This window comes from Hevea brasiliensis, chromosome 3 (genome assembly GCF_030052815.1).
Source record: "Hevea brasiliensis isolate MT/VB/25A 57/8 chromosome 3, ASM3005281v1, whole genome shotgun sequence".
Taxonomy (NCBI): domain Eukaryota; kingdom Viridiplantae; phylum Streptophyta; class Magnoliopsida; order Malpighiales; family Euphorbiaceae; genus Hevea; species Hevea brasiliensis.
Window position 1 is genome coordinate 117594717 of NC_079495.1, and position 13282 is coordinate 117607998.

At 31.4% G+C, this 13282-nt stretch overlaps 1 long non-coding RNA gene across 2 annotated transcripts; it reads left to right on the top strand.

Moving 5' to 3' along the window:
- The first annotated feature begins 548 nt into the window (after positions 1-548).
- Positions 549-2465, top strand: LOC131178786 (uncharacterized). 2 transcript variants are annotated; one of them, XR_009147812.1, is made up of 3 exons: positions 549-832; positions 929-1036; positions 1946-2465. It is a non-coding gene; the product is annotated as an uncharacterized LOC131178786 (long non-coding RNA). The 2 variants fall into 2 exon arrangements; XR_009147813.1 differs by lacking the exon at positions 1946-2465 and adding an exon at positions 1556-1838.
- The last annotated feature ends 10817 nt before the right edge of the window (positions 2466-13282 follow it).

The window sequence follows — 13282 nt, forward strand, 5'->3', positions numbered from 1 at the left end:
GTATTATATAATTAACATCCGGTGATTTGTAATATCTGGTGGATATCTGTTACACTTTGAAGCAAATTGATAAGTTATTTTTATCAAATAATTCAACAAATTTCTCTATATAACCTATGACAAAGATGATGAATCTATAAAAAAATTTCTTGAATAATTTGGCAAAAAATAACTTATTAATTCTCTCCAATATATAGCAGATACTTATTGAGATGTTGCAATTAAGATATGTATGATTATTGATAATGACTCATGCACCATAAAATCTGTGTGTATGGCCTTGACTTTATTTATATTAGAGACAAATTATAATTTAATTTTTATTTATCTATTTTTAAAATTAAAAGCTTATTTGTCATCTAAATAATAAAAGATTATTTCATATATTTTAAAATTTCAAAAATTTATTTGATTTTTCTAAAATTTAAAAGAGTTTATTTAGATTTGAAAGCATTTTAATAGGCCCGTACTTTAAGGGTCAAAACACTATTTTTACCTATATAAATGATATATATAGGGCGTGTGGCACAGGCTCCGATTTTGTATGATATTGGACCCAATTGCCCGCGGCTAGAAGTTACGGAGTTGGGTATTGAAATCCCACCGCATCACTGCCCGCCTCCCTCCCGCCCGCCAAGACACCAATTATCGACACTGCCCATCAAAATTCCTGTGTATCATTTTCTTATTTGGTTTGATTTATTAAATCATGGATATTAACAATGGTGATGAAGAGCAATTTGAGTTCTCAAGGAATTACTTTCTTGCAAAAGAGTGTTCGGGTAAGAAATCAACCTGCAAGATTTCTGATATTGATCTGATTGATGAACAGGTTCCGTCTCTAACTTCTCCTAATAACACATTTCTTCTTGTCTTCGTTTTCTTTCAAGGATTAATGGCTTTTTTTTGTCTCCCTTATTTTGTGCAGGAGCTGATAGCAGCTGTAGCTAATATTGAACCGAAGCATGAGAAAGAGACCATTGCTCTTGTGAATAGTTATAAGAAGCTATATCCCCGATGGGTTTTTTGAGCTCAGGTTGGTATTACTCTTTGCTGTATTATCAAAGTTTTTAATTTGCGTTGGTTGAATTTATATTGAAGTAATTATGCAATGAATATTGAAATAGGTATCCTATAATGAAATGCATATACATATATGATGCACATGAAGAGGGCAAGAGATTATTATAAGGGTTTTTTCCTTTCTTGCCCAAAAGAGTAGCTGCATAGGCAAGATGAAGCGATTAACAGACATCCAGTTCAGGAAACTGGATGGAATCAAGTTTAGTGGGAATTGTCTAATTTTGTTGATATCAACAAAGGGATTTACAAAGAGGTGCATTCACTGTCTGTTTAGGTGGTTACTGCTTTTAGTCTGAGACATCATAACTCTTCCTTACAATGCAACTATTTTGTGGTTTTGCATAGATGGCCGCATGGCCCAACTAATTTCAGGGTGCTTGTTTTTGTCATAGTTCTTTTGTCGATTAAGAGAGTTCTGTGAAATTATGTGACATTTCATTAATGTTTTGATTTGTTCTTTATTACGAATTAGGTGTGGTTTTGGTCTTCTAATGTATGGATTTGGATCTAAGAAGGCTTTAATTGAATCTTTTGCTTCAACTGCATTGGCAGAGTATCCTGTGGTTGTAATCAATGGGTATCTTCAGTCAATTAATCTAAAACAGGTGCCATTCACTTGGACATAATTCTAGAATGAAATTATTAATTTGCACATCTCCGGTCTCTGGATGCACGAATAACAAAACGTACGCTGTGCTCAAAACTGAAGTCTCCATTTTTCCCTGTCACATTTAAGATCATTCCTTTTCCTTCTATTTGCTGGTTTGGGGCATAAGCACAGTAGGCGCCTATGTTATCTTTATTTATTTTTTTACTCTGTTTGTTTGTATCATGCCCGTTTAAAATAGTATCATGGTTTTAGGTCATTATAGCCTTAGCTAAAGTTTGGTGGGATCAGTTGAAAACTAGACAAAGGACTTCATCGAGGATTTTACCTAAAGTTCAACAGCCATTCAATTCTCGATCGGTGGACGATCTTCTTGCATTTTTGGATAAATCAGAGGCAGAGGAAAATGATTCTTTTATATGTGTTGTTATTCATAACATTGATGGGCCTGGGTTAAGAGACTCTGAAAGCCAACAGTATCTCACACGAATTGCTTCTTGTTCGAATATTCGTACCATTGCCAACACCTCTCTGTAAGTGTTTTCTTTTCATTGTCTGTTATTTGTGGACAAGATGTTGGTTATGTTTAGCATGTTGTTACTTGCCTATAGCACTTCTAATTTTGGTTAAAACCTTCTTAGCATTTCTATTGCTGTTGCTATGGCCTTTTAGACCAAAACTGAAATTATTTTTTGATTAAACATGTTTATTACTAGTGCAACTTTTTGCTTTATTTTTCTCCAAATGCTTCAATAGAATGGAACTTAGGTGGCTCTATTCATTTTATCTGGTTAATTCTCAAAACCTGAATATTCATTTTTTGAATGTACCTGAATATTCACTTTTTGAATGTCTCCTGAATAATGGTGGACGTATTCATGGCAAACCAATGATAGGTGCAAAACTTCCTTGTTGGTTCTATCTATGGCGTGATATGGATAGGTGCACTATGTAATTCCTTTTGATCCTTCCTTTTATTAAAGAGCAAAACTTCCTTCTAACTCTTTGGCTCCATCTGTTTGCAGAAATAACTTATTTGTGGAAAATATTTTATGAGAAAATAACTTTTGTACTACTACTATTTGATTGCAATATTCAAAAATTAGTTAGAAATAATTTTAGCATTTGAAGAGTACATTTGAAAATATTAATTTCCTTTCAATAACTAAATATATGAAAAAAGTTTGAATATTTTTTCCCAATTTATAGTTTAATAAGAGAGAAAATATAAATATAATTTATGTAAATCGATATTTATTTTTATTGATTATAGAAAATATATTAGATTGATAAGAAAATAATATTATTTTAAAAGTGTATAAATATAATTTTTTTGTTATTAATATAATAAAAAAATATATTAAATTATTAATAATGAATTGAATTATTTAATTTTAATAATAATGAAAATATATATTATTATTAATTAAAATAACATTTTATTATATTATTTTCTAAAAATTATATCTTTAAACATTTGTAAAGTGTAATTTTTTTTTCAATCTAATATATTTTTTTATAAAATAATTCTTTCATAGAAATAGTTATCGCTTTATATAAATTTATGATATAAAATAAATACATTTCATAAAAATTAAAATTTTAAAATATCATCATTTTCGATTAATATAATAAATATTAAAAATACATACTTTTTTTCAAAAGATAGATCCTCTAATTTCGATATTGTAACTTTATTTTTTTTTTAATCATCTTTACTTGTAACTAAATTTTTGATGAAATCATATTTGCAATCAATCTTTAAAATTCTAGAGATAATTTATGTATTAAAATATAAATATTTAATTAAAATTTAAAAATAATTCTATTGAAAATTAATGATAATAAAATATGGATAATCAAAATATTTGTTATAATTGCATTCGATAAATAATTATAATGAAATAAAATATTAATAAGTTTAAGAAATATTAAATAACAAATTTATAAAAAAATTAGTAATTAAATAAATATTAATTAAATATATCTAAATAAATAAATTTTAAGAATGATAATTAATAACTTTTGAAAGAAATAATAAAAAATAAAGTAAATCAAAAAAAGATTTGAGAGCATTTAGGTGAAATGAAAATACTTGATGAGATGAGAGTGCTTGATGTATATCAAATATCTCATATGACATACTATATATAGACAAACAATTGAAAACTATTTAAATAAAAATTTAATTTTATAATTAAATATTATTTAATTGAAAAACAGTAGGAAAACATTCAAATTCAAATTCAAATTCAATTTATATAACAGTAAAATGTTTTTCATTTATTTAGCCATTTCAATTCAATGGCTATAAGTTGGCCATAATGGTAATAATAATAAGCATTAATTAATTTTAGAAAAGTGAAATAAAATGAATATTAAATTATTAAAATAAAAAATAATACATACTAATTATAAATAAGTCAAATATTTATATTTTATTTTTATAATTTTTTATGTAGACTACATCTTTTGTCTCTCAAATTTTTTAACAAAGATTTCATAAAAAAAATAATAGAAAATATAACAATATAATAAAAAACTTTATTAAAGATATGAAATAATTTAAGGTTGATTAAATTATATGATAGTTGATTATGAGATCACAAATTAATGGCTAATTTTCTTTAAATTAATGGCCATTAGTAACCTTTTATTATTATTATTATTATTATTATTATTATTATTAAGAGTGACATGTGGCAAATAATGTTTTCGCATAAATGAATTTATAAAAAAAATAATATAAATAATTTTTAAATATTGCATCTAATCACAAAAGGTTTTAATTTTTAAAAATCAAAATCTAAAGAAAATAATAATTTAAATCATAAATATTAAGGTAATATTGTAAATAATAAATGATAACTAAAAGAATTAAAAAAGAATTAAATAATAATTAGGATAAAAGAGAGTTATTTATGGAAGTTTACATGCGGCAAACTCTTCAAGAAAAGTGTCATGTGGTATGCTTTAGAATACCTTCCTGCTTTATATATATAAATAGATTTATTAACTATGTCAAAACTTTATAGGGCCTTTTCTTCAAGTGTGAACAGATTTTTTCTTTCCCTAAGCAAAAGAAAGAGATGCAACTATATGGAAGGATTTTTCTTCTTCTTCTTCTTTTTTAAATGCAAACTTGCATTAAAAGCCCATAAGAGTAGAGATACATCATGGATTTAAAAATAAACATCGAAAGAGAAAAGAAGAGCCCACATTTTATGGTTGATAGCTAGCCTAATTAAACAAAACCACCCGAATCAAACCAAAGACTCAAACCATTAAACCAATCCCAAAAGAAACCTACCCTATCCTAGAAACCCTAGGAAAACAGGATGGGAACACTAAACATAATTTGCCATTGGCCACCACCCAAACTTGCCACCACTAAAGGAGCTAAATATAGTTCAAAGCCAACATATCATCAACAACCAAGGGGCGACCAAGAGCCTATCCAAGCACAACCACTCTTCCATAACACACAAACTCCCGACTTTCTCAGTTAAACACGAAACCCAGTTCTACAACTGGCAAGAGGGAGCTGCCACAGAGCTTGCTGGCACTCAAACCATCAGGAAGGCCTTCCGACCATAGTGAAGAAGTAGAACCCAAAGATGCTAAAATAACTAAAAGCAAGTGAGACCCTTTTGTTGCGTAGAATCACCCTTAGACCCAAAAGACGAAACATCAAAAGAGGCTTCCATACTACGATCGACCATCATTAAAGCCTCTCCATCCAAAGCCCTCAAACCATACTTAGCACACAAGCACCGCTATAGATGCCCCTTCAATGAAGACCAACCTGTATGCCAACCAAACAGCTCAAACCAACAACTATATACGCCCTAACCTAACTAGGGGAGGGCTTTCCCTCAAATCTAGGCGGGTGACCAAAAAATGAAGCCCTCCCCTACTAGAAATAGGAGAAGCTAAAGTAGAAAATGATGCTTGATGACCCAAGAGGACATGAAATGAAAAACCCTAAATGATAGAAATTCTCTCTTTCTCAAACTATGTGGAAGGATTGTAGCTTCTCTAATAGGTCTTTGCATAGCTTATGGCTTGGCTTTCCGCTTCTAAAATAGCTCCTCGCTTAGCTGGTCACCAACATAGGCATCAATAAGTACTCCGAAAACACTTTGGTAGGTGTTGGCTAACACTCCTCAGCTGCATTGTCAAGACAGTCAGCTGCATCGTCAGTACAGTCAACCACCATAGAGCTCTCTCCTTTGAAAACCTCAAGCTTGTTTATGGCAAATGAGTCATGAGCTTCTACCACATCCTTGAAGTCTTATAGACTGGGTGCAGGCACAGGAATATTGAAATTGTAAGCTTTTCATTTGTAATAAGCTCCTGTCATAAATGTAAGCTTTTTGTATGCAGAGTGTTGATTTTATAGGAAGTTTCACACAAATTAATTTACCTAGTGGGATTCCTCCATGCATTTTTTGTTGTCTTTGTCACTAATATTACTAATGCAGATTCCTAAGCCACTTAAGTATCATCCAACTCAACGTCTGCTCATCTAGGGAGGCATTAACCCTATTAGCTACTTTGAATTCTCAAGATGAGAACTCACAATCTCTGAAAGACTGAAACTGTTGTGGCCCCTGGACCCACGTTTCAAGATACATATGCATATGGTGATTTTCCTGACTCAATATCATGAGTTGTGCTTTTCCTCTGCAACTCTTGTTCAAACATTGCAAGGGACTATCAAAATCACGTCTTCAAGGCATCTAAGTGAAGGGCAAATCTTTTCTTGAAAATGTTCTAGTTCTTAGTTAATGTGTTATCCTATCTCCTTCCAATGCAACCCTAACTTATAACATATTTATGAGATTTCAATGTCATAGGTTGCAAACAGTTAAGAGGCCTTGCATATATCTTTAATATCTCAAGAGTTTATCATAACAAGCACCATGAAAAGGCAATAACCAAAAACTAGGCTTCAATGTAGCTTCAGCAATGAATTTCTCCATTTCATTGATATTGAGATTTCAGTCTTCTACATTCATCTCAAAGCGAAATGAACTAATGAGGAATAAAAGTATCCTCTGTTATTTTTTGTGTGACTTGAATTGTGGATATGTTTTCATGGATTCGAATTGTTACTTGACTAGAAAGCTTCGTGCTACGACTTGATTGAGATAAAAAGTGAACCGTTTATCTTGTTGCGGGTGCAGGGGCATCGCATTCGCAGAATGAGCCAGTATAAATGTTGTAATATTCTACCATTTGCAGTAGAGTTGTGAGTTAGGAAACACACTGGAGTTAAGGTTTGGGAGTTTTGAGTAATTGTATCTTACTTTTTTTTATCATAGTGAAACTTTTTCTCTCGTCTTGCCTATGGATGTAGACCTTACGGTCGAATTACGTAAATCCTGTATTATTTTTCTTCTCTTTTCTTATACTGTGTGATTTTGCAATTGTGTGTAATTTTTAGATTTGCGTGCCTGCTATAACGTCCTCAATGCAATCTCAGAGTACCCATAAACTCCATGCAAGTTCAATTTTTGCCAGAGTTACTAGTCTGGCTCTGGCTGTTTACAGTAGGATCTCTACCATAATAAAGTAGATTAATAGAATGAAAGTCGGCGATTCTTGCAATTGCAAATTCGCTTGCAGAGTCATAGTATTTCCTACGATTGGTTTGGCCAATGGCCCACGCATTCTGCTATGCCTTGGAAAATTGGTTTTATGATCCAAGGGAGAAGAAGTGAGAGCTTGAAGTCCACAAATTTCCTGAAATTGAAGGAACACAGGATTCAATAAACTGATCCCATCGCTATCCCTTGTGCTCGAACATTTACAACTGCAAATGTAGTTGCAAATGTGGGTTATCTTCCTTTTGCAAAACTAATGGCAAAGGTCCGTCATATGGGTCAAATAATTCAACTTTTCGAATGAGTATATGTGTCCTCATCTTCGAATGATTTGAATGAATTTGTGTATTTAGATTTGGAAAAAATTATTTTATTGATATGGGACAAAATTTCGGTTCACCTATATAGACATACTAACATACTGTTAGACAATTGATCAATACTTGATTACAACTATAAAAATAGAATTTTAATCCCATGGATTTGTCGAAATTTTGCCTCTCTGCAAAGTAGTAATATGGCGTCAAGCCCACAACAACATTATATTGCCCATTAGGGCTTACAAGAACACTAGTTCTAAGTCTAGTTCAGGCTCCTAATTCTTCTACAATCTAATTAGTTAATTTCATAGCTCTAATAATTATAAAAATATATATATGGAAATCCTTTACATCGTCTTTTTTTTATTAAATTAAATTAAATTTATTAATTTAAGAATATTTTATTAATTAATTGCCATTCTAGTTCTAGGTCCAAATTACCCAAGGTGGTTTCATACTTATCAATGCTTATTCTGCTACCTAAAACGTGTTTGGACTATCTAAAAATGCTAGAAATGAGTAAAATATTGGCTACCTTTTAGGACAACCTATAGGGAGCTTCGATTTGTCCTGAAATATGGTCCCATTACTTGAAGCTTATTGCCGATCTGGAGGTACTTACACAAAACCCAAAACACATCAATCACTGTGGCATAGTTAGTTTTCAAAAATAGCATTCCAAAGGGGCTAAAATCTTACTAATCGATCTTGGCCGTCTGATAAGTATCTTCTTTATTCGGTGTCTAATCAAGGCATGATTATTATCAAATCGAAGCTTACGTCAAGAGGAGTCATCAGTGGTCTTGGATCATCCGGGTGATGACTACATTGATTGGAATCTGATCAAAAAGTTAAGGAGGAGAGAGATTTTCTTGCTCCTTGATTCCACTGATGGATGAAGGTGAGGAAGGGCTATTTCACCTTCTCTTAGGACTGCAAGGTGATTGAATTTGTTGGCGCTAGAAGAGTGAAAATACAGTTGAGTCAAGTTTAGTATTGTTAGGGGTGCTTAAAGGTGTCGGAGTAGCGACTTGCCTAACTAAGGATCACCTGGATTTGAGAAGGTGATCACCTTGGGCCAAAAGGTGATTGCGCCAGGTGTTGGGAGGTGCTACCTCATGGATATTACAAATATACAATTCAACTTAACTCAACTAAGCTTTTATCTAAAAAATTTAGGGTCGGCTATGTGGATTCTCTTTCTCCACTCTAAACGATTTTGGGTCAAATTCTCGGAAATATGTAATACTTCTAAGTCATATTGTACTACTTTCCTCCAAGTCAGTTTAGGTCTACCCCTTCTTTTCTTTCTATCCTCTAACCTAATATTGTTTTTTTGTTTTATTAATTTAAAAGCAAAGATTAAGAAGAATGCAACCCTCGCTTCTCATTTTGACGCTACCAGCTGCTGGAAAATAGGGTCAAACCATAACAACACGTGCAGGTAATTTTCTCACGTCCTTCCTCTCTTTTTCTCTTCTCTTCTCTTCTCTTCTTATATGGCGCAGCAAAATAGCACTTGCATAGGCTCTTTTTTTCTTTGTAATTTTTTTCTTCTTTTTTCTCCTATCTTTGTCTTCTCTTCTTCTTTTGCTCATGCCATCTGCACAAAATCTGCACTTTAATTTTTTTTAAAATTTTTGTTTCTTTTTATTTTTTTTCTTTTCTCTTCTCCTCCTCCTCCTCCTCCTTTTCTCATCTTCTCTCACTCACGCTATCTATCTACACTTTAGTTAGACAAATAGAGCACATTGGGTTAGAGGATAGAAAGAAAAGAAGGGGTAAACCTAAACTGACTTGGAGGAGAGTAGTACAACGTGACCTAGAAGCATTACACAATTCCGAGGATTTAACCCAAAATCATTTAGGATAGAGAAAGAAAATCCATATAGCCGACCTCAATAAATTTTTGAGATAAAGATGTAGTTGAGTTGAGTTAATTTTTAGCTTGAGTATTTTCTTTGTGTGGTTGGTTGGTCACTAAGTGTTGGATCCAAATATCTACTGAATATTGGTAGAATTATTAGGGTGGTGATTTTAACTATAGATTATGCAATTTGATCTTGAGACTATTGTTGATGGGACTATTGCTGCTTAAAATTATAAGAGAATAAATTTTGCATTAACACATTGAATAAGTGACATAGTGAAAAACTTTTCTACCTATATTTCTCCAATCCTTGTTTCTCTTCTTTTTATTCTTTTGTTTGTGTAAAGAACTTTTATTTCATTGGTTAAAATTATTGAATTTTTTCATTTTGAAATGGTTTAGATTAAGGTGTTTAAAATTTAAATTTTCATTTTTTTTGGGTATAATATATTATAGAATAAATAAAAATTTAGGCAATTTAGGCTATGACGCCTTACTTTAAAAAGACTCTCACCTTGCTTCTCGCCTCTCACCTAAGGCCATAGGGTACTCTATCATCTTTGTTTCGCTTCTCGCCTTAATAACATTGGTTGAGTTGGAGAATTGTGAAATTGTCTAAGATAAATAATAAAACAATAATTTTAACCGTTAATAAAATTAAAAATTAAATTTAAAGGTCTTGGCTATTACATTGTTACTTTTACTTGGATAGAGTTTCTATTGTGAGAAAAAAAGGCTCTTGACTTTCCCTATCTTTTTGTTAAGATAACACTTTATGACGATGCCTTTGATTTATTTTTATTAGGAAAATTAAGAAGTCGTAAAACTTTTTTCGCTACTTTCACTTGGATATGATTCTTGTCCGAATAAAGATTCTTGGTCTTCACCATCTTTTCTGGGGATAACATCTTTTTTTTTTTTTTTTTTGAGTAATTGTTATTACTTACATTAACACAACTATAATATGATGAAAGTGTCTTTTAGGTGTGTTCATAGTTTTGATTTAGATTTTTTAATTTGATTTTTGTAGTTTTGTTGTGTTATTATACTTGCTCTTATGAAAATTTTCTATTAGTTTTATGGTTTATATTAATTAATTAGTATAGAAATTTTTCTAAAGTTGCATATAAATAAAATTAAACTAGAGTACATATAATAAGTATAGATAACATGTAATACACATGTATGTATGTGTGTATATATATATATATATATATATATATATATATATATATATATATATATTCATAAATGTAGTGATTACAAGTGAAAACAAGAATAAATTTTACAACCAAACTAAACACACTAATCCTTAGGTATACTTCATCTATAACTCTTTTTTGGTTATAAGCATAAGGATTTTATTAATAGAGAATAGGAGGGGGAAAATCACCAAAAGAAGGATCCCAGACCAACAAGTCTACCCCATTACACCCTGAACTAGAAACTAACTTCTAATGGTGATGAAAAAAACCCCTTAAAAAAGCAACAAATAGGACAACAAGACAAAACAAAGAAAAGATACAAAACATGACAAAACCATATGCACTATAAATCAGCTCTAGAAGATATAAGAACTGATGACATCAATTAACGATACAAAACGAGTAAATGACTTTAATAAAATATCATATGAAAAGTAATAACATGAAAACATATATTCTCTACTGTGATAAATCAAGCTTTGTTGCCAATGAGGAAGAATATGAAGAAAGGTGATGATTGCCAAAAATAATATTATAAAAGTTATTAAAAAACTTACTAAGAAAACTCCATGATCTATTTCATACCATTTCCCCTTGACTTCATGTGTTTCTCCATTGTGCTGAAGGTGATTCAACATTATGATCATTGCATTTTCTTTCCACTTGAGGTCCACAAAGAAATGGGTTCCCTTCATAGCTGTTACTCTCGAATGTACTAAATACGGTCCCATTACTGGAAGCCTATCACCTATTTAAAGGTACCTACATGAAACCCAAAACAAGTCAATCACTATGGTATAGTTAGTTTTCAAAAATAACGGTCCAAAGGGATTGAAATCTTATTGATCGATCTCGGCCATCTGATGAGCAACTTTTTTGTTCTGTGTTTGATCGAGGCATGGTTAGTATAAAATCAAAGCCTGCGTCAAGAGGAGTCCATCAATGGTTTCGAATCATTTGGGCAACGACTGAATTGGTTGGAAGCTGATCAAAAATTTACGGAGGAAAGAGATTTTCCTTCTCCTCAATTCCGATGATGGATGGTGGCGAGGAAGGGCTCTTTCATCTTGTCTTAGGACTGCAAGGTGATCAAAATTGTTAGTGCTAGAAGAGTGAAACTCTGGCCAAGTCGGGTTGTAGAATTGTAACTCAACTCTCTCTCTCTCTCTCTCTCTCTCTCTCTCTCTCTCTCTCTCTCTCTCTCTCTCTCTCTCTCTCTCTCTCTCTCTCTCTCTATATATATATATATATATATATATATATATGTCTTAAACCCTAAACTTTACAAGGTTCTTCAATTAAGTTCGAAGTGTTTTTAAGTATTTCTCAATGCCCATAACTAATTTTTAAACCACAATAATATTATTAGAAACATAAATAATTTCAATCAAACATAGTAAAAATATTATAGAATGAAAAAATGACTATTTAAATTTTAAAAATTGTCTAAAATAAATAATAAAACAATAATTTTAACCTTTAATAAAATTAAAAATTAAATTTAAAGGTATTGGGTATTATATTGTTATTTGTACTTGGATAGAGTTTCTATTGTGAGAAAAAGACTCTTGATTTTTGCTATCTTTTTGTTAAGGTAACACTTAATGGTGCCTTTGATTTATTTTTATTACCAAAATTAAGAAGTTGTAAAACTGATGTCCCAAAATATGTCCAAGAGGGGGGTGAATTGGACTTTAAAAACAATTTTCGGTTCTTGCTCAAAACCTTTGAAAATTGCAGCTAGGTTCAACTCAATTGACTAATGTAAAATATAAACAATACAGCTCTATTGACAAGTTGATTCAAAGTTAAGCTATATGCAATCAGTATACTGATACAATAGACTATATTAGCATTCAGTAAAGATATCAGTAATCTGGATAAATTTTTAACACAGCAACCAGAGCAGAATACCAGATATACTAACTGACAGCAGATTAAACAACAAGCAGATTATATCAGATATCAGCAGATTTAGCAAGAACTGCTTTTTCTCGGATAGCAAGAAGATCAACAAAGATATGATATCAACTTTCATATCAGCAAAAGCATATCAATCATAAAGTTAAAATGCATAAATGTAAAGAGCAAGGGTTGAGAAAATGAACACTGAAATTTTTATAGTGGTTCGGCTTCAACTAGCCTACATCCACTCTCTCAAAGATCCCACTTTGAGTCTTCACTTCACTATTCTTTTCTTTTAAAGGCAAGAGACAAAAGCCCTTTACAAATCTTCTCACCAAAGCTTTTACAAGTAGCTTCACACTTCTACCAAGTGTTATCCCAAACACTTTTCACAACCAAGCTTCAATAGGTGCTTGAATGACCTCTCACAAATGATAATAATGTGTTTAAAACTCACTCTCACTAAATACAACAGAATCTATAAAGAATAGTTGAGTAAATAAGCCAATGATGAGCAATAAATCACTTTGAGCACTTTGAATGAAAGCTTTTATGATTTTGAACAGTGGAGAGACTTTCATTAAGTGCAAAATGGCCAAAGGAAGGTGTATTTATAGCTTTGGAACGTTTTTTACCGTTGGAGAACCCATTTGAACGTTACAGATTCGAATTTCAAGAAAATA